Here is a 22,356-nt window from a genome sequence, read left to right as displayed (position 1 = left end):
GGAACTGGCTAGAAATGCAAGTTCTCGTGTACCCTAGACCTGCTAAATGGGAAACGCAGAGGCTTTTACAAGCCTCTAGGGGATTCCCACGCACTCAAGCGCTGGAAACACCCTGCTAGGTCAGGCCAGCTAGGTCAGGTCAGGGCGTGAACAAACCCCCTGTAGGTGAGCAGCTCCTTTTCTCTACCCAGACCACAGAACCAGGGGTGCGGATCTGAGGCCTACCCTCTGGGTGCACGGTAGAATCGCCTGGCCTCTTCCCAGACCAATTACTTCAGACTCCCTGGCGGTGGGGGATGCCAGCCACCACCCGCTTTTAAAGCTCCCCAGATGATTCTGCGTGCAGCCAGCTGGCGGGTATGAGAACCTCCTGGAAGGCTTGTTAAACACAGCCAGCCAGCCCCACCCCCAGGGCACCTGATTCCCTAGCTCTGGGGTGGGGCCTGAGAATTTGCATTTCTTTCTTTTTGGATTATTTATGTATTTATTAAAATATTTTATTTATTTATTTGACACAGAGAGTTCACAAGTAGGCAGAGAGACAGGTGGGGGTGGGGGGATGCAGCCTCCCCGCTGAGCAGAGAGCCCAATGTGGGGCTCCATCCCAGGACCCTGAGATCATGACCTGAGCTGAAGGCAGAGGCCTAACCCACTGAGCCACCCAGGCGCCCCAGATTTTATTTATTTATTTGGGGGGGGGTGAGGAGGGGCAGAGGGAAAGGGAGCATCTCAGACTCCCCGCTGAGTGCAGAGCCCGACATGGGGCTCGATCCTGCAACCCTGAAATCATGATGGGAGCAAAAGCCGAAAGTCAGATGCCTAACAACTGAGCCACCCAGCCCTGTGGAGAATTTGCATTTTTAACAAGCTGCCAGGTGCTGCTGGTGCTACTGCACTTGGACCACACCCTGAGATCCACTGGTGGGGCGTGGGCTGTAGATGATAATGGAGAAGGATGGAAAGTGAGGGAGCTCATGGAGAAATCCCAGATCCTTCCGCACTCCGTTGTGCGGCTCCCTTACCTGCATTTTCTTTCTTTAAAGATTTTATTTATCCCTTGCCTGCATTTTTCTCGGGAGCAGGTGCTTTCTTTTATGTTTTCACTCCCCTCTGCTCCCAAGCACCCCTACTCGGGAGTGGACTAGGGAGCCAGGAGGCTGACAGGTTTTCTGTGGGGTTTTCCATCAGTCCGCATTCGTTCATTCATTCATTCAACAATCATTTTTTATAACAAATATACATGGCAGGGTTAGGCGGGCAGGGAATCCTGTTTTGTTCATAGCTGGATACCCAGTGTCTGACACAGAGTTGGTGCTCAAGAAATATTTGTTCAGTGATGGGGCCGAGCTGAAAAAGAAGAAAAGAAGACACAGCCCCTGTCCTCCAGTGCCCAGAGCGGCGTGCCTAGATGAAAAAGATGCTAAGCCTGTCTTGGAGCCTTTGGTGGAGGCCCCGTCCCTAGCTTTGGGGGTCCAGGAAAGGGCTTCCCCAATGGGAGGTATATGTCAGTTGAAATCTGAAAGATGAACAAACCAGGGGAAGGACAGAGGCAGAGAGCAGACTGTCTCTCATGGGGCGGGTGGGGTGGGTGGCATAAAAAGTGGTGTAACCACTTTGGAAAACTGGTAGAATTGTACTCTTGACCTGTGAATGATCTGGGGCATCCGGCTCATTCAGTAGAGCGTGCAACTCTTGATCTCAGGGGTTGTGAGTTTGAGCCCCACACCAGGTGTAGAGCTTACATTAAAAAAAGTGTGAATTGGGTGCCTGGGTGGCTCAGTGGGTTAAAGCCTCTGCCTTCGGCTCAGGTCATGATCCCAGGGTTCTGGGATCGAGCCCCACATCAGGCTGTCCGCTCCTTGGGGAGCCTGCTTTCTCCTCTCTCTCTGCCTGTCTCTCTGCCTACTTGTGATCTCTGTCTCTCAAATAAATAAATAAAAATCTTAAAAAAAAAAAAAAAAGTGTGAATTGGGCACCTGGGTGGCTCAGTGGGTTAAGCCACTGCCTTCGGCTCAGGTCATGATCTCAGAGTCCTGGGATCGAGTCCCGCATCGGGCTCTCTGCTCAGCAGAGAGCCTGCTTCCCTCTCTCTCTCTCTCTGGCTGCCTCTCCGTCTACTTGTGATTTCCCTCTGTCAAATTAATAAATAAAATCTTTAAAAAAAAAAGTGTGAATTGGGCACCTGGGTGGCTCAGTGGGTTAGGCCACTGCCTTCGGCTGGAGTCATGATGTCAGGGTCCTGGGATGGAGTCCCGCGTCGGGCTCTCTGCTCAGCAGGGAGCCTGCTTCCCCCTCTCTCTCTGCCTGCCTCTCTGCCTACTTGTGATCTCTCTCTGTCAAATAAATAAATAAATAAATAAATAAATAAATAAATAAAATCTTTTTACAAAAATTTAAAAAGTGTGAATGATATTTGAATATGGTTCGAATGGTAACTTCTACGTGGTAGGAAGTTTACCTCAATAAAAACCTTTTTTTTTTTTCATGAGCTGTACTATTTGTGTTTTCCTGTACCAAATGAGATAAAACATTGCACCGAATGAGGTAAAATGCTGCCAATACAGACTAAGGCCCAGGTAACTACCTTCCTGCTTCTACTCCAGGGGTAACAACCAAATGGAACTTCATGGCTGTCATTTTTGTATGTCTCTATTTGTAGGACACAGCCGTGTGCCTCTGTGTAACCCTCTGTGACGTGTGTAGTGAACGCTTTTGTGTCTCCCTGTCATCCTGCTGTCTTGCCGGGGCTCTTAGCTCAACTGTGTGTCTGCGAGGCTCCTCTAGTTGGCATATGGGAGGCCATCTTGACCATTCTCCGTACTGTTTGGGTTCTACTACGGTATGAAGACACTCTAGGAGGTCAGTACTATAATATTTTTTAAAGATTTTACTTATTTTTTAGAGAGCGAGCATGAGCAAGGGAGGTGGGCAGAGGGACAAGCAGACTCCCTGCTGAGTAGGGAGCCCGATGCAGAGCTCGATCCCAGGACCCTGGGATCACAACCTGAGCCGAAAACAGATTTTTTCACCCACTGAACCCCCACGGGTGCCCCTTTAGTTGCTAGATCTTAATCCCATGCTGCTCCCAGTACTGCTGCTTTCCAAAACCCATCTACCCTCGGGCTAGGAGTCTGTGGCTGGTAGGGGGAGCCCAGGGCTCTGCAGGGAGCAGGAAGGCTATACACCGAGCCTGCCTCCTCCCCCAGCTATGTGACCTTGGGTAAATCACATCCTCTCTTGACCTCAACTTTCTCATCTGAAAAATGGGATCTCTGCTTTTGTGTCTGAGGTACTTGTATCACGTCCCTTCCAACTCTAAAAAATTCTTTGTATCTTGAGCTGCCACAGAGGTGGAGAGGGAGACTTGGGGGTCCACTCACTGGGCTGGGAGGGGAGGGACTCCTACTCGTGGGCTTGGCTGCCCCATTGCAAAAGTGACCACATGATTCTTTGTAAAAGGAAGACAATTGCTTTGTCTTTCTGGATCATCGCCAGCCAGGAGAGGCCCAGGACAGGGAATCCATGAACCAGGGCAGCTGGCCACACTGTGTAACTCGGAACTACTTGTACTTGTGTCTGCACGAATCAAGGCAACTCGGTGCCTTCATCATAGTAACAGGAGACAGCCCCATGGACAGGGACACCTAGATGGACAGATTGGGGCCCACAGCCAGGGCAGAGGAGGCCCAGGCCTGTCCTGGCCACACTGGCTTGGATGGGAGTAGAGGGTGTGGTGGAGAGGGAGCTGGCCCCTGCTGCTCTGGGCGTGGCTGGAGCTGTTTGCCTTCCAGGGAGAAGCTGGCAGGAAGCCCACCCTCCAAGTGTCCCGTGTGGGGCTGGCTGGTGGCTCCCATGGGTGTGACCAAGGTAGGGCTAGAGCTCAGAGCCCAAGGGCCTCTGTGCTAACTCAGCCATCTGGCCTCTTCCTTGGAGAATTTCTCTTCCTCCTTCCCACTACCCCCAAAGTGGGCTTCCTACGGCCTGGCTGTGTTCCTGTCCAACACACAAAGTCCTTGGCCACCAGAAAAAGTCACAAGGCCTGACCTGCCACGTGAGGCCTTGTCCAGTTCAGCCATAGCCACACATCCAGGCTGACCTTTCCCAGGCCCAGCCATCAGGTGCACCTGGCCCTGGCTCCAGCTGCCCCAATGTCCCCCCTCCCCACCCCCTTAGAAACATGGCCTGGCTAAGGCCGCCACCACACAGCAAAGGCTTTCCCAGTGTACCTTCACCTACTGGTCTTGGACACATGCCCCAACTTGCTTAGAACCCCATTGGTACCTGCTGAGCCCCATGCAGCAGCCGCCCCACCCCGCCCCGCTTTTACACCCATAGGCCAGATTGCCCACCTGTCTTCTCTCCTTGACCGCTGCCTGCATGACAGCAGGCCATATGGTCCCTGTCACAGCTGCACCCCGTGCGGTGCCCGGCACAGAGCTGGCGCCTGGGAAATAGGTGAGCAACGAGTGGATTTCTCGCCACCGGTGGCCTGCAGGGGTGGGAATTGGACTTCCCAGGCTATCAGTGAAGAAAAGGAGCTTAGAGAATTTCTTGCTCGGGTCCGGCAGCCAGCCAGGTGCAGAGCAGGTCACCTAAGTCCTGATAAATAGCCCTGCCTCTCCAGACACTGAAGAGAAAGTACTCGAAACAATTCTACCGTAGCATCTGCCGATGGAGGGCAAGAGCATGTGAATAAGTAACATTTGTCAGTGTAGCTGCATAGCATTTGGGGGCATTCTGAATTGTGTGTGTACGCGTAGGTGTGTGTGTATGTGTGTGTGTGTGTCCTCTCAAGAGCTTGCCTTCCTTCCCCTTGCTTCCCCTTCGCTACCTCATGGCCTCTGAGAATCTTGGCTAAGAGTTTGCTTCCTAAAACTTAAGGCAGTTGAGGAAATTCCCTGTGCCCTGAGGGAGCTTTTAGAAAGCCAGTGCAGGGGCCAAGCACCAGGGAGAAGCAGAGAGAAGCAGAGGGCCCTCCGGGGAGAGGAAGGAGAAGACTGTGTGTCTCAGAGCTGTGGGCGCAAGGCCTGTGTGGTGGTTAATTGTAGGGGCCAACTTCGCTGGGCCATGGGGTACCCAGATATGAGGTCAAATATTCTGGGTGTTTCTGTCAGCATGTTTCTGGATGAGACTAACAGTTAAATTGGTGGACTTTGAATAAAGTAGATTGTTTTCCCTAACATAGGTGGGCCACTTCCAAACAGTTGAAGGCCTGAGTAACACAAGAATAGCCATTACCAAACAAGAGAGAAGTCTCCAGCAGATGGACTTTGGACTACATCTACATCTTCGGCTGTTGACAGCCTGAAGACCAGACCTGCCTCATGGGCTCTTCCTGGGGCCGCAGCCTGCCCACCCACGTTGCAGATTTTGGACTTACCGACATCTCTAAACCATGAGCCGATTCCTTATAATACATTTTTTTCTCTCTATATATACATCTTATTTGTTCTGTTTCTCAGGAGGAGGCCTACTACAGCCTGCTTCCTGCCAGAGCCTGGGTTGGTGCCCGCATCCATGCCCTCGGGCAGGAGAGAGATGGGCCTTGTACCCACCGTAGTAGGAAGGAACTTAAAAACCTTGCCTGGAGCTACAGTTCTTTTGGAGCCTTGGAGCTGGAGCTGCTCTCCCTGAATGGAGAAGCTGGTCTTCCTCCCTGAACCCTCCCTCTTCCTCGGTCACCTGCCAGCTTGGCCCTCAGAACCCCGGAGCCTGGAGATCGATCAGGCCGCCCATGCTGCTCGAGGTGCCTGAGTCCTGATGTCAGCAGGAGGCGGGGCTCCTCCGTGTACTGGACCTCTCCTTGTAGCCGGGGCACCTGGGAAGGCATGGGAGGGCAGTCTTTCTGGACATCCGGGGACCCAGTCCCCCTCTGTCTTAGTCTGCTTGGGCTGCCATCATAAAATACCACAGACTCAGTGGCTTCACAGAACTTTATTTTCTCACTGTTCTTGGAGGCTGGAAGTCCAAGGTCATGGTTGGGTTCTGGTGAGGGCCCTCCTCCTGGCATGTACATGGCTGCCTTCTTGCCAGTGCTCACACGACAGAGAGAGCTGCAGCCAAGTGTCTGGGGTTTCCTTTTAGAAGCACACCACCCCACCATAGCAGCGCCCTCCCCTCATGAACTCCCTGAACCTTAATTTCCTTAATTAAAGGCCCCAGCTCCAAATACAGTCACATTGGGGGTTAGGGCTCCAGCATCCGTGTTGAGAGGGACATCATTTGGCCCATATGACCCTTGCAGGTGAATTCTTTCCCTCAAAGGGTCTCTGCCTGGTCCCTAATACTGCTGGGCTCCCGGAGCCTTTGGAGAAACAGGAAATGTTCCGAAAGGCTCTCTGGGTACTTTATACTTATACTGCCTGTGAAGCACTAGGAAAGCGCCACCCAGAGTTGTCCCCATCAGTCACACCCGCAGCACCCACCCTGATGGGCAGGGAAATCACTGGGGGCAGGGTGGGACTAGGGTTGGGGTCAAGCCTAGGTCAGGGGTATTTTTGTCAAGGGACTCAAAGTTCATACTAAGTCAAGGTGGGGAGCAAAACTCTGTGTGTGTGTTTGTGGGGGGGGGGGGGAAGAAAGGCACATGGCCAGGAGGGCAACAAGCTCAGGTCACCCCAGCTGTCTTTGTAACCTCAGGTCGCCTCCCTCTGTGGGCCTTAATTTCCTCTTCTGCAAAAGGAAGGCCTGGATTAGATCACCCCCCAGGCTGCTTCTAGCCCTGACATTCTGTGATTTTCTAATTTCCTTCAGACTCCAGGGGCCTGCAGACCCCATGCTAATGTGCATGAATAAAACATGGGCGTCCTCAAGCTCGAAATATCGCAAGTATTTGCTCTGGATTTGTTCTCACTTCACTGTGTGGTAAGCAGCGTCCAGCTGGGGCCTCACGGCCTCCTGTTTGGATTGTTCTAGTGTGGCCGGGCTCCCTCAGGAGGCCGATGGTGTATGTGGGGGAGGTCCAGCCCCCCCAACGAGGGAGCACCTCCCTGTGCCTTCCCTCCCTTGATCCTCCCCCACACTCTTTGTTCTGAGGCCTCAGCCCCAAACCCACCTCCCCCAAATTGCCCTGCCCATGGGTGCTCGGGTACCTCATCGCACCGCACTGGGGCCGTCTCCCTTGGATGTCTGCCCCAGCACCTTCACACAGTACACGGCTACCTGGAGAGAGAGAACAAGCAGGGAGCGCAGCAGGGGGAGAGGGAGAAGCAGACTCTCCTCTGAGTGGGGAGTCCAACCCAGGGCTCGATCCCAGGACCCCAGGACCATGACCTGAGCTGAAGGCTGATGCTTCACCAACTGAGCCACCCAGCTGCCCCTTAGGTTTTCTTTTTAAGTTATTTTTTGGAGCAAAGGTTTGGGTTTACAGAAAAACTGCTCAGAAACTATAGAGAGGGCCCACATCCCTCCTCAGCCCCTCCCCCACCGGCCCCCTATTTTTAATATCTGGCCTTGGTGTGGTGTGGTACTTTTGTTACCATGGACCAGACGGGTCCATGGGTACATTGTTATTTAGTAAAGTTTGGGGCTTATATCAGGGCTCCCTCTTTGTGTTGCGCAATTCCATGGGTTTTGTCAAACATGTGATGTCATGTATCCACCATTACGGTACCATATGGGACAATTTCTGTGCCCTTGGCAGCCCCTGTGCTCCCCCTAGTCATTCCTCCCTTCTTCCTTTCCCCAACCCCAGGCAACCACTGGTCTTTTTCCCTGTCAGGTAGTTGGACTTATACAGTATGTAGCCTTTTCTGATTGGCTTCTTTCACTTAGTAACATGCATTTAAGGTTCCTCCTTGTCTTTTCATGGCTTGACAGCTCATTTCTTTTTAGCACTGAATAATATTTCATTGTCTGGACGGACCATTCAATAGATAACATTTGTGACTGATGGATTGGCAGAAAAGACCGGAAGCACGAGATGAACAGCCACCCTCCAAACATACGGTCGGTAAGAAATCTAGGTCTCGGGACGGTTCTCAGTGATGTACACAGTGTGTCCCATGGAGAAAATCCAACACCCTGAGAGCTGAATTTTGAGTATTAGCTGCGAGGCGAACTACTTTTATTACCCAATGCTTCTTTCTTAAATAATTGCATTTAAAATAGGATTCAATTAACGATTTTTCTACAGCAGTTCAGGCGTGCGTTCACACTAGAAATTACCTGTAGCCATATTAGAGATTGTGAAAATAGGGACACTTTGGAGAGTAAAGAGGGGGTGCTATTAATAATTATGCTCAGACAACAGGTGTAAGCCAGGATGATCCCAGATAATATATAGTCTTTCTATTTATAACTGGTATCTGTCTGCTTAAAATAGCTGAGGGAACACGGGATATTTTTGTATTTCTCCAAAAATATTAGTTGGTGTATCATCCGAGGTTACATTAGCAGTGGAAACACAAAGTAGCAAAGCTTAGCTTATTTTTCACTCATATAAAGGCCAAAACACGCCTTGCTGATGGGCAGGGGTGGGAGTTGGCAAGGCATGGGGGCTCTGCTCCATGCACAAATTCAGGGATCCCGGCAGATGGAACCTCTGCTGTCTTCCATGTGTACCTCTCAGGTGGGCTGACCAATGGTCTGTTTGTCAGGGAGTGGAGGTCTTCCCAAGCTGTAGACTCTCAGTACTAAAACCAGGCCAGTTTCTGGGAAACCAGGACAGTTGGTCATCTATTTCAAGGTTGTCCTGAAGACTGACATCCAGCTGCCTGGGAGAGGAGGAAGAGATTAATAGAGAGAGAGGGAGAGAGGAGGATGGCATGGCTGGCTTTTCTGGGCCAGACCAGTCATCACTTCTGCATACTTCCTATTGGCCAGAACAGTCACATGACCACACCTGGCTGCAAGGGAGGCTAGGAAATGTAGTCCAGTTGTGTGCCTGTAGCAGGAAGCAAATGGGTTTGGTGGCGAGCTACTACTACAGGGCCCTCAGATTGAGATGGACTTTTATCCTAGCTGGCTTGTGTCTGGGAGGGACTGGTACCTCCCTTTTGTGACTCTAAGTCTCCTTTGCCTAATAGTTAGTGGTGTTCAGTTCGGGGTGTCCATATGGCCCAAGCCTCTGCCGGTTGACAATCTTGAACGCTCCAGGATTCTGGGAGGGTTGGGGGCATGGCATTGTGGAGGTTACACCTGGCAGCTGCAGGAACCCACTAAAAGGGAATCGGGATGTGAGCAGGGAGGTACCACGTGAGAGGGTGTGCTTGTGCGGCACATGGAGACCTTTGCAGTCTGCGAAGTCAGTACACGGCTGCACCCATGTTGAACACGGAGCAATAGAATCCATTTTCAGCATGAGCACCCCTGTGGCCGTGTTCTCTCCAGTCCTTAGCTCTCAAAGCGTCCGGGAGAGGTGGGTTCGGGCTGTCAGCCCCACACCGGGGGAAGCTGCCATCTATAGGGTGATGGCACATGCTTGACTTTTGCAGGTTCTGTCCTCCCCTGGGCACCCTTGATGTAGCCGGGGATCAGGGACAGAAGGCCACCTTCAGGTGCCTGACTCCAGGCGCTCAGATACAGACACTCTCTAGCTGCCAGGGCGAGGGGCAGGTGGTGCCGGAAACAGAGAAGGAAAGGATATACTTTCTCTCACTTCTCTGTCTGGACGTCTCCTGTGGGGTGACAAGGCTGGGAACTGATGGGAATGCACATCAAGGGGCGCCTGGGTGGCTCAGTGGGTTGAGTTGCTGCCTTCGGCTCAGGTCATGAACCCAGGGCTGTGGGATCAAGCCCCACATCGGACTCCTTGCTTGGCAAGGGGGGGATCTGCTTCTTCCTCTCCCTGGTTTGTGCTCACTCCCACTCAAATAAATGAATTAAAAAGAAGAGTGCGCATCAGGAGGACCACCCAGGACAACCCCAGCTAGAGGGACCTTGGTATCTGCAGCTGCCAGCCAAGGGACCAAGGGTTCTTTTTTTGGAGTGTGGGCTTGGAACCCAGGCCTTTCTTTACTCCTTCTTTGAGGCGGGGTGTGTGTATGTGTGTGTGTGTGTGTGTGTGTGTGTGGCAGACTCAGTAGGCCACTGTATTAGTTTTCTGTGGCCTCTGTGACAAATGACCACAAACCTGGTAGCTCACATTTCTGGAGGCCAGAGGTCCCCAAGCAGCATTCCTGGGCGGAAATCCGGGGGTCTGAGGACTGAGCCTCTGGAGGCCCTAGGAGAGACTCCGTTTCTTGCCTCTTCCAGCTCCTGGCGGTTGCAGCTTTCATCATTCCAGTCTCTGCCTCTGTAATGTCCCTCTGCCCCGCCCCTCTTCTTGTGGCAGGATTTCCGGTCCATCTGAGTAACCCAAGTATGTATCAAAGGAGGGGAGGATGGGAAGGAGGACACCTGCTCCACGCTATGTGCTCCTGATCTCATTTAATTTTTCCAGAACCTTCTGAGAGGGTATTCCCAGTTCCACTTGACAATGTGAGGCTCAGAGTGGTTGAGTGACTTACTAATACAGCACAGCCGGAAAGAGATGAAACTAGACTTAGATAAGGCTGTCTGACTCCAGAGCCCCCATACTTCCATGGAAACACAGTAAATTCCACGAGGGCTGACTCAGTTGGACTACAGCTAACCATGCACGGCGAGCTTCTCCCTGACATAAGAGTCTGTCCTTTTTGCCTGTGCAATACAGCGATTTATAAGAAGAAATATCTATTTGGTCTTTTTCCCAGTTGCTGGTTCAGAGCTCCTAAAACCCTTGGGGATTTCGAGAGTCTTTTGTTATGTTCATGAGGCAACTTTGGGAACCCCCACTTAAGGATGGGGGCTGTTGATCAGGGGAACCAGCCTTGAAGGGACAGTTGGAAATTTCAGTCCCAGCCCTGACCTCCGGGGAGGGGAGAAGGGCGGGATATTAAATTCAATCACCAATGGTCAAAGATTTGATCAATTGTGCCTGTGTAGCAGCCTCCATAAAACCCCAAAAGGACAGGGTTCTGAGAGCTTCTGGGTTGGTGAACACATGGAGATGTGGGCAGAGTGGTGGGCCTGGAAAGGGCAGGAAAGCTCCTCGGCCTCTCCCCCTACCTTGCCCACCCTGTGCATCTCTTCCTTCTGGTGTTCCCTGAGTTCTGTTCTTTTGTAATCGGTGATCTAATGGGTAAGAGGTTTCTGGGTTCTGTGCGCCACTCTGAAAGAGGAAGTCATGGGAGCGTCCCATCTGTAGCTGGTTGGTAAGAAGGACCAGTGACAACCTCGATCCAAGTCATCGGAAGTAGGAGCGGGGCAGTCTTGTAGAACTGAGCTCTTGCCCTGTGGAACCTGAGGCTGCCTCAGGGTAGACAGTATCAGAACTGAGTTGACTTGTAGGACACCGCCCAGCTGATGTCTGGAGCACTGGCTGGATGTATGGGGGAAGCCCTGTCCAACACACATACTGGAAATTGGGTCCAGGAACACAAAAAAGCCTGTCTCTGGGCTCACCCCTTGGTTTAGGGCTAACAAAGCCTGACCGCAGGCCTGAGTATACATTCCACAGACCCAGTCCCTGGAGAGTACCCCCCCCCAACCAGCCGCTTCTTTCAGGGAGTCCCTTTCCACTAACATCATCTCTTGGTTTCACAGATAACTTCTCTAGTCACCCATCCCCTCATTTTTGGCTCCTTCTTTCATCTCCAGCTCGGATCAAGCCATCGCTTCTTTTCATCCCTGGTGTTCCGGAAAGCTCCTTTTCTCTTTACCACTGTGTATTTGGTAACTTTTTCATCTATGGGAAAACTGGCTTCACACGAAGAGACACACTTCTGAAGCTTATTTACTAGGCTCGTGCCTCAGATGTGAGGATGATAGGAGTTGAAGGATGAGGAGTTTTACTTCCTGCTTCCCCTCTGGACTCCCTTTACACTGAGTCAATTTTTCCTGTTTTTTTTTTTCTCTTTTTCTTTTTAAACCAGTGTGTAAATAAATCCAAGCCATCTACCACTCCTCCTTTTTGATGAGAGCTGGGGATGGAAAGGCAAGCTAACTTTTGCATTTGAGACTTTATGGCCTCTTGGGCAACCAGATTAGCAGTTGCTGGAACACACAGGTAATTAAGAGCTACGTGTAAGCACACACATGCACACGTAGACATTCATGCACACGCCCATATACTTCGGCTGACGAAAAATTCCTATGCCTTAGAAATTGTAGAATTGGAAAAGCTGCACGCTGTAGGCTCCTCACACTCTGTTTTAGACTGGCAAGGGTGGGCTGTCAACCCTTGGCATAATAAATAATAATAATTTCTCCGCCTTCACACCCCTGTACCTTGCTCTACATTTAATGGGTGCCATCTTAAGGCATCTGGGAATTTGTGGAAAGGCCATGCCCTTAGTCTGATCTTCGCTTTGAGTCATTTTGAAACTCAGAGGTTTCTCCAGTGCCATCTCTTACTTATTCGCAAAAGAAAATTTGACTGAATATTTTGTCCTGTGTAACACGCATCACTATCTTAATGACCTCTGATATCTTGTTCCTCACTTTCTGCCGCCTCGCCTTAGGGTTGAGGTTTTAATCTTGGCAAATCCTCATTTCCAATACCAATTTCTATATTAGGATAGGATAGATTACGCTGCAGCAACAAATTAAGCCCCCAATCTCAGGGGCTCAGACAGACAGAGGTTTCTGTGCTCCTCCCATGAAGAAGTCCCGTGTGAGTTGGGCCACTGTCGAGGGCAGTATCCAGGATCTCAAATGCTTCGATCTTACCATCTCGATATGCATCCTCTCTGCTCGCTGCTGAAGGTGAAGGTTGCACAAGCTATTTTTAATGGTAAAGCCTGGGAGGAGTGCTGTACATTATTTCCACTTACAGCCCATTGGCCAGCATCCTATCACATGATCTCAGTCTAACTTCCAAGGGACATTGGGAAGTGTAGTCTTTCTGTGAGTCCAAAAAGAAGAAAATGAAGCAGTAGTCCGCGAATATATTAAGATTATTTCTGGGAGCCTGGGTGGCTCAGTTGGTTAGGCAACTGCCTTCAGCTGGGGTCATGATCTCAGGGTCTCAGCGTCCCCCATTGGGCTCCTTGCTCAGCGGGGAGTCTGCTTCTCCCTCTCCCTCTGCCTCTCTCCCTGCTCATGCTTTCTCTCTCACTCACTCTCTCTCAAATAAATAAAATCTTAAAAAAAAAAAAGATTATTTCTTTCACATTCCCTTTGTAGGGCTTTCCACTCTTGTTTATCTGTCCCTGTCAGGTGTCTAATGCTCCCTCACTTATCCCCTACGTCCTGTGCCTTTCCAGATTTCATTTGCACTAAGGATCATAAATGGCTGATAATCGCCTAAAATGTGACCCCTCTTACAGGCAGTTGTGCATTAAAGCAAATTTTAAGCTTTTGTCTAGAGGGTTAATGCTGTGATTTGGGATTTTCAGGCATGAGGAGGCTAGTAGGAGAAATATTTTTAGGGTTTATGAAATGACAGACCAGGCAGGTCCTCTACTATCTTTTGTGTGCCATTTTGCCATGCCAGGGGAACATTAGTGTGAGATATTTTGGACTCAGGGGACATCCGGCTAACAGTATGAGTGGCCATGAGTATTGTTAGATGTGACCAGACCATTAAAGCATGATTTTCATCTGGCTGTCGAGAGGTTATTGATATGAAGTAGGGAGAAATTACTGTCCACTCCAGCTGATTTGGAATCAGCTTTCTGTTCATCCATCTGCCATCCCTCCCCCACTCCCTCCCCTCTGCAGAATGCAAGAGGCTCAATCCACAGTGGGTCTATAATGGGCCTCATGAGGGATGGGGGGGGGGGGGTTGGGGGAGGTGTGGACAGAGTTTCCCTGAGGTTCTGGGGGTACCGAGGTGTCTTATGTTCTCACTGTCAGACTCTGGCTCGCCCATGGCTGTCTTTGCTCATGCTGGCTCCAGCCCGGGGAAAAGGAACGGAAAGCTCCTTTGACTGCACCCATTCCCCAACACATACTCCAGCCCTGTGGTGCTTTTACCCTGTGAGCACCTAGTTAGAACTACATTTCCCAGAATTCCCATCCAGGTGAGGGTTGGCTGCACGAGATTTAGGAGATGGAGGTGAGGCCACAGCAGCTTTTATGAGCCAACCTCACTCCTGTTATTGCTGAGCCTAAGAGTCGAAAGGTCACCTTTGGGGCCTTAGGGTATAGCCAGGCCCCTAGCTATTTCTGCTTTTTCTGGATCTTCTCCTTTGGCTTCTGCAGATCCCGAGGCAGGTGTCTCTGAAGCTCTGGTTGAGAGTACCACTTCTCCCATCCCAGAGAGGTCAGAGGCAGTGAAATGTGGACTCTAGCTGCCCTGGTGAGTTCCAGTTTGTCTCCGCACTTCCCCACACCAGCCTCCCACAGGCCCCAGTGAATCCTGCCTTCTGGTATTCCTCTCCCTGAGTCCTTCTATGTTGTACCAAGTTAGTCTACGTGTTGTCTGGACGGACCATTCGATAGATAACACGGTGAGGATGACAGAAACAATGGGAGGCCACTTATGACTTAAGCAAAAGACAAAGCACCTTCCATCTTAGTCTCTCTGCCTCTTTTTCTGAGATCGCTTGAACTGAGGAAAGCCAGCTGCCATTGTCAGGAGGATCCCTGTGGAGAGGCCCAGGCAGTCAGAAAGTGACGCCTTTGGCCAACAGCCAGCAAGGCACTTCAGGCCTTCCAGCAGTAGATACGTGGTTGAGCCCTCTCGGAAGCAGATGTCCCAGCCCTGTTTACGCTTTCAGATGACCACTGGCTCCAGTGGACACCTGGATCGCGACCCATGACAGACCCTGAACCGCGACCACTCAGCTTTACCGCTCTGTTCCCAACCTTCAGAAACAGTGAGCTCATAACTGTTTCTTGTTTCAAGTCACCAGATTTTGTCGTGGTTTGTTACACAGTGATAGATAGCTACTGCGGGGTCCAATGTTTTCATCTCAGCTGTTGGCCCTGGTGCTCTCAGGCCCTCAGGCTTTCACCCAAACACAGGCCAACGCTCTCACATGGGCAGCTTAACCAGCCCCCACAATTGATGAAAGATCTCACAACAAACCCCTATTTTGTATCACTCCGAGTGGTTCTGCTTCCTTGATCAAACCTTACTTGATATCACAAGAAACTAAAAGGAGAGATTCTTCAGATCTTCATGATTGGTTTTCCCTACTTCACTGGTCTCAGCTTTTGAGCAGAACCACCCTAAGAGCTTAAAGAGAAATACTGATGCCCGGATCCTATCTCTGGAAATTCTGATTTAATTGGTGTGGCCTGTGGCCTGGGCTTCCGGATCTTAAAACTCTCAGGTACTTACAATGTGTAGGTGGGGTTAAGAGCCACCGGTATAGTCTGGCTGACTCTACCAGTCCTGTTAGGTCTCCACTTCTCTAGCCATCTTTGGGCTGGGGCAGAGGCACCCAATCTAGACACCCATGGTAACTTTCAGCTGGAGACTCCACACCTAGAAGTAGGGGCCCCAGGAAATCTTCCCACTGGTGGTGGTAGATGCAGCACTACTGAGTTTCCAGGGTGGCAGGGCAACTTGGCAATGAACCATGGTGTTGGTTTTGGTTCCTTCATTCCATCATCGCTTTCATCAATGCTGTAAGAATTACCCAACACCACCTTTTTTTTTTTTTTTTTTTTTTTTTTTGAGAGAAAGTGAGAACGAGAATGGAGGAGAGGGAGAAGGAGAGAGAAAGAGAATCCCAAGCAGACTCCCTGATGAGCCTAAAGCCCAATGTGGGGCTCCATCCCCCCACCCTGAGATCATGACCTGAGCCAAAATCAAGAGTCAGACGCTTAACCCACCAAGCCACCCAGGTGCCCTTTACCCAACAGCTTCTTGACTGCATTTCTTTCTGCTTACATTATAGGACCTTTGGGATCTATTCCAACACTGAGAGTCTGGATCAGGCAACTACATTTCACATTAACTCCCCGAGTGAACTTAAGGGTATGTAGCCCTTCCCTGGGCCTCAGTTTCCTCATCTGTCAAGGGGAGGGCTGTGTTAGATGGGCTCTAGATCCTTTGTTTTGGGTTGGGTTGGGAAACAGGCTTTGAGATGGAAACTTGTGTGCAGACAGTTTCTGGAGGAGTGCCTTGAGAGTCAACACTTGTACGAGGGGTAGGGAAGCAGGAGTGAGCAGACGAGGGCCTGAGCTATGATGCTCCCATGATCCCATGGGAGCCTTGGAACGGGTATGGCCCTTCAGAGCTGTCCTGAATTGAGGTAAGGGGGATGAGCCTTTGTACTCCACTTGGCCATTGAGTATGGTCTGCTCCAGGGAGAATAGTGTGACTTTGAGTGAGGCAGCTCTCTTGAGCACTTTCTGGAGAGGGAATCAGTGGAGAGCTGTCAGTAGCCAACACCCCGGCAGCTGGAGGAATGAATCCCTCAGGCTTGAAGAGGTTGGGGGGAGGTTCTGAACAATGCGCCGCATTGAGCGCTGCACCCTTCCAGCTCAGTCCATGAGCCTACATAGCCTTAACCCCAGGGTGACCTTGATGAAAGGAGTAGATCTCTTAGTCCCTTTGGCAGACACCCCAGGAGAGTAGCTGGAAGGTTCCAGGAGACCACAAGCTTGATTAAAGCTCGGCTCTTCTTAGAACCTCCCTCTCATTAGCAGAGGGAGAGCCAGGGGAGGGGTACTATGGACTTACTCCAAAGAAGCAAGGCCCCAGGGAAAAATTAAAAGTCACTCCTGGAGGAAGGAGTGGCTTCCAGAAGGAAAGTCTCCCAGGTATCACGCTCAACTCCCAGGAGCACGGAAGATAACAGAGCTGCAAGGGACCGTGGTCGCCATGGTAATGGCATCTTGGATTCCAACTGAATGAAGAAGGTACTAGCTGGCTTGTCAATCACACAGTGGCTGCACCTTCAGTGGGAGCCAGTCGGGCTGGCTGGGGCAGGGAGAAGAGACGGCCCTCCTGGGCAGGCACAGCAGGCTTATGGGAGTGCTGATGTTCAGGGGTGTGTCTTCGCATATATGATTATAAGGGCGTCTGTGCACATGTTTGCAGATATAGTATGGAAACCCGAGTCCGGGGTACATGTATGTTTGGGCTGCGGCTGGGGTCTGCACGCTGGACCCACTGTCCATGAACGTGGGGCAGAGCAGATAACTCCACTTAAGAGGCATGATGTCAGGGCCTCTTTGCCATTCTTCAAAATATGCGCAACTGTCATCGTCCACTCATCATCCGAAAGCCATTTCTTTGAAGAAATGTTCTCCCTTCCATAGCCTCCTTTAAAATGCAAAGAACAATTGCGGTGCCCGGGTGGCTCAGTCAGTAAAGCCTCTGACTCTTGATTTCAGCTCAGATCATGATCTCAGAGTTGTGAGATCAAGCCCAGCATTGGGTACTGTGCTCAGTGGGAATCTGCAGGAGGATTCTCTCTCCCTCCTTTCTTCTGCCCTCCCCCATTTCTTCCCCCAAATAAATAAATAAAATGCCAGGAATCACTGCTTGACCAAGAATGGTGGGCTTCCCCAAAAGCTAGGTCAAGAAGCAGAGGGGGGAAAAAACCCAACAAAAACAAAACTAAACTAAACTAAATTAAACTAAAAGAAGCAGAGGGGAGAAGCTGGAACTTGCCTAGTGTCTCTCACCTGGTAGGTGCCCAGCCCGTTGGTCCACATTTACGAATGCTCAAGTACGTGAATAGAGGGCTGTGGGAGGGGAGGGGCAACCGGGAGACAGAACAGTCTCGTGGGGAAGTGGAAGGGTTCCTGATGCTGGCCTCAAGTCAATTCCATTCCATTTCCTGAGCTCCTTTCTTCAGAATTGGGCTGGGAGCAGATGGTGGGCCGGGCAGAGTCGAGCCCTCCAGAAGCTCAGAGTCTGTTAGGGATGGGGGCTCCCTTCGCGGGTTTCCTCCAGACACGTCTGCTGCAGCCTGTGTGGCCCTTCCAGCAGTGTGACTGGGGCAGCTGGTCCTTCTGGCCACAGCTTACCAGATCCGGTGGTGACAGACTTCAGGAATGTTCACTGGGCAGCAGAACCAGGCCAGCCCACCCGGCAAGAAGCAGAGTCTGCTCACTTGTCTTGACGCAAGGCCACACTTGGTCTGTCAGCCGAGGACTTTGGTCCTCAAGAGATATCTGCAGGGCTCTCAGCTACCATCACCAACCCCACCCCCCACCCCCCTCCTTCTGTTCCTGATTCCAGGCTGGGAATTTTCCCCGGATACTGGCAAGCACGCCTGGCCTCTGCTTTCTCGAACTCCGGCTCCTTGTCTGCTGAGCTCTGCTTTCCCACTTGGCCTCGCCACCTGTTTGAGGGGAAAGGCCTCTGGATCCTGCCCCTGTAGCCTCCCTGCTCTGAATGGAGAGGAGACCTTCCCTTCCCAGATTAGAATCATCTCCATCCTCTGCAATCCTCCAGCCAGAGAACTGAAGACAGGAGGAGGGCCATTCAGAAGATCGGGACTTGGCAGCCGTCCCCAGGCTCATCATGTCAAGCTGTTAACTTTCCTACCCCACCCTGCTTGGATTCCCACCCACTTCCAGACTCGCTGGACATTGGGTTCAGTTCAACAGCTGCTGGAGGACTTACTGTGAGTCCAGGACCATACGCCTGAAGAGAAAAGAAGGAAGTCCAGCTGAGCCCGCGACACTGGCCACCATGGGAGCCACTGCAGGACTGAGCATCTCCACTTTTGACTGGACATCTTTCTTTGCCTTTTCACCTGTCTGGGCCAGAGCTCAGAGAACTCTTATGATTCGGGCACATACTGGGTTTCTGAACACCAGAACGTGGGCCCCAACTCAGGTGAACTGCTTGACACTAGCCTGAGTGGGTCCTCGGGTCAGTGAGGAGAATGCAGAATTTTTAGGAAGCATTATGGAAGGGGGAAAAACAGTTAATCTTCTTTCATACTATCCTCCTTCCCCAACCACCCACCCCTTCCCTGCCATGCCTTTCCTGGTGCCCAGAAACAAATGTCCCCCCGCCCCCGCCTTTTTTTTTTTTTTTTTTTTTGAGAGAGAGAAAAAGAGCACGAGTGTGTGTGTGTGAGCAAGGAGGTGGGGCAGAGGGAGAGGGAGAGAGGGAATCCCTCACAGGAACCATGCCCTGTGCAGAGCCCAACATAGGGCTTGATCTCACAACCCTGAGATCATACCTGAGCCAAAATCAAGAGTTGGATGCTTAACTGACTGAGCCACCCAGGCATCCCAATCTGACAGATTTTAAAAAGTCCCACATTTTTATAATGCTGCCAAACATCATTTCTCTGCCCAAGCTTAATGTGAGGTCTGTGGAGTTTAAGTGTTTGATTCCCATTATACAGATGAAGTTACCCACTGAGGCGCAGAAAACCCCAGAGTAGGCACCTGTTTCAGTGAAAATTAGATAAAGAGACTCAAAATAGCTGTGACTTAAACAGATGGAAGTTTACTTTTCTTCGCCATCAGAGTTGGGGAATAGGCAGTTTTGCTCCACAAAGTCACAGGGACCAGAGATCTATCTATTGCTTTGCCAAACCTGGGATGTAGTCCTTACCTTCATGCTCCAAGATGGCAGCTGGAGCTCCACCCATCACATGTGCATTCCAAGCAGCAGAATGGAAAGATGGGTGAAGAATAAAAAGGGGGGAAATAAAGCATGCCCTTTCCCTTTAAGGACACTTTCCAAAAGTTGCACTCACCGTTTCTGCTTTCACTCAAGAATTGAGTCACCCAGCTGCAAAGAAGGCTGGAAAAAGTACTCTTTGCTCCAGATGATCATGTGCCCAGATAAAAATTGGGGATCCTATACCTATGAAAATGGGGAGAACATATACTGGGGGAGAACCAGTCATTCCTGCTTTAGTGACTTTGTCATCAGGGGGAGGAGTCAACTTCTGAATCTAGTTTTCCCGCCTTCTTTCTCCTGCACATTATGTGGTATCTTTTATGTGTAAGAGATTCCTAGAACTATAGCATTTCCTCACGGAGAAGGACTTTCTGAAGGTCTTTCTGTTCTCCCCTGGTCACATGCCCAAATTAGCCCTAAAACATCCTAGACTAATGGCCATTGCCTTTCTGAAACATCTCATAGACCAGTCCATTGGGAAGGAGCTCTCAGTTAACAAAGATCTTTCTGTGATTGGGCCCAAACCAGTTTCTCCAGCTCCCCTGACCACTGGTCCTCATCCTGTCCTTCAGGACCTGTCTGAGCAGAAAGCTCCCACTCTTCTCTTCCCTCCTCTGCAGAGAAGTCCTTCAGATGTTTGAAAAAGACCCTCCTGACCCCCCCGAGTTCTCTCCTTGAGACTAAATGTTCACTGTTCCACTCACCAGTCTTAAGCTGGCTGCTGTTGCAGTCCTTCGCCTTTCTGGACATCTTCTCAGTGAGGGCTCCTCCTCTTACAGTATGGCTTCCACACTAGGATACACCCCCAACAAAGAGGGGGAGTCCCTCAAGACTGGAACTACAGGGCAGGTGACTCTGCGGGGTAAAGGCAGGGACGACGGGAGGTCTCTGTTTGTGCTCTCTATTCTCTGCAAAATGCATGGTGGGATGGAGCCAGAATAGAGGAGCCCCCTGCTTTGACATCTGGGATGCTCGTTCGGGGCTTCTTTCGTCGCTGGGATCCTAAGTATTATGGACTGCATGTTTATGTCTCCCCCATCCCAGATTCTTATGATGAAACCCCTAATCCCCAGTGTGATGTCATCTAGAGACGGAGGGAATTGGTCATGAGAATGGAGCCCCCATGATAGGATTAGCGCCCTTAGAAGGGATGCCTAAGCGCTGGGTCCTGCTCACTCATTCGCTCTCTCTCTCTCCCCAAAATAAAGGAATTGGATTCAACTGCTTCTCAAGTCCTCTCCAGCTGCGATTGCGTGGGAATGGGCCGGTGAGATACTCCATGAAACTAATGGAAGAAACACTTCAAGGGCTTTGTCGCCAAAACATCTGGAGTTTGAATCCTCGCTCTGCCTTAACCAGCTATGTGACCTTGAAGAAGTCACTTACCATCCCTGAGCCCGATTTCTTCATGGGTAACATGGGGATAATTCACTTCTACAGATTGCTGTGGGGGCCCAACTCCTGTTCCCAGCACAGAGATGGGCATACGATTGGCTCACTGAAATGGCAGCCTGGTCCCAGTGCTTTCAGCGGGGGGAGCCCGGGTCCTGCTCAAGCTTCCACCGAGGCCAGGAGCTGCCACCTCTCTTTCCCTCCCACCCATCACAGCAACGCATGGTGACTGCTAAGGCTCCGGATCATCCTGGAGCCCCTGAGGTTGCCCACTAATCAGTCCTGGCAGAGAGAATGGGGACCACCCACAGAGGCAGCTCTGCATGGATGGCAGCCACCTCGGTGGATATGAAACATTCACCAAACAGTAGAGAAGAAAGGCTGGCAGCACTTGAAGCAGAGCGAGGCCACGTGGTGCTGAGGCCATGCAAATGAATTCCGGCTCTGCGCCTACGCCGCTGCCACTAGGATCACAGTGGAGGGTGGTACCCTCAGCCTGCTCCGGGCCTAGAAGGGCCTCCCGGGCTGGGACCGGCCAGATGTCCTCTCTGCAGCCGGACCCCGGCACTTGAAAGTTTCTTAAAATAGAGCTGAAAGGACTCCTGCTGACAGCACCATGTTGTGGAGGGCTTTTCCCTGTCCTGCCCTGGTTCTGGTTCCCCTTGATAGGACCACTTGGTATCACTGACTGCTCTGAAGGAGGCTTGGGGTCTCCGATGACACCTGCTGAGGACTCAGAGCTTAAGGAGGCTTGGAAGTGCTAATGGAGCAGCTAGGGCAGGACGTGCTAGGGCTGTCCTGCTGTCCCCCGCTGCCTGAGGACCTCCGGTGTGGGGCCTGTTAGGAGCAGAATCGTGTCCCTCCCCCAGTTCATACACTGAAGGCTGAACCCTCATTACCTCAGAAGGTGATCCCACAGGGTAAGCCCTCATCCAGCCTGACCGCTGTCCCTCTAGGAGGGGAGGTGAGGACACGGACCCTCCCAGAGGGAAGACTATGCAGGGCCACCGTGGGTAGGCAGCCAGCTGCAAGCCACACGGCGAGGCCTCAGGAGAAGCCAGGCCTGGGGACTTCCTGCCTCCAGAGTATGAAAAAATAAATTTCTGTACCTTAAGCCCCCGAGTCTGTGGTACTTTGTTATGGCGGGGGAGACCAAGACAGACCCCTGCAACCCCATTCCATGCTTTCATCCTGAAAAAAAGAAAAGCAGAAGAAGGATCCCAGCATGAGTAGATTTAACACCCATCTTCTCAGGTCTGTAAACTTCCAAGGGCATGGTCCCTATCATTAACAGAAAGTTTTAATAATAATTGCCATCAGGAGCTGATTGTGGCCAATAGCAAGGTCTGAAGATGAAATCTTTTGGGGGAGACTCTATTATTAAAAAAAAAAAAGAACACAAAATGGCAAATACAAAACCTAGCGTGAAAGTGAATGTTATTAGGGCA

At 51.1% G+C, this 22,356-nt stretch overlaps 1 long non-coding RNA gene across 1 annotated transcript in view; it reads left to right on the top strand.

Moving 5' to 3' along the window:
• Positions 1–5,512, top strand: part of LOC309855994 — a 42,286-nt gene extending 36,774 nt beyond the window's left edge. Inside the window, exons 2-3 of the long non-coding RNA XR_014307025.1 lie at positions 2,660–2,859; positions 5,186–5,512. This is a non-coding gene — a long non-coding RNA (uncharacterized lncRNA). The remainder of the gene's footprint in view (positions 1–2,659; positions 2,860–5,185) is intronic.
• The last annotated feature ends 16,844 nt before the right edge of the window (positions 5,513–22,356 follow it).

The sequence above is a fragment of the Mustela nivalis genome, assembly GCF_964662115.1.
Source record: "Mustela nivalis genome assembly, chromosome: X".
Lineage (NCBI taxonomy): Eukaryota > Metazoa > Chordata > Mammalia > Carnivora > Mustelidae > Mustela > Mustela nivalis.
Note: the sequence above shows the minus strand (reverse complement) of the source record. Positions and strands in the feature narration are given on the sequence as shown.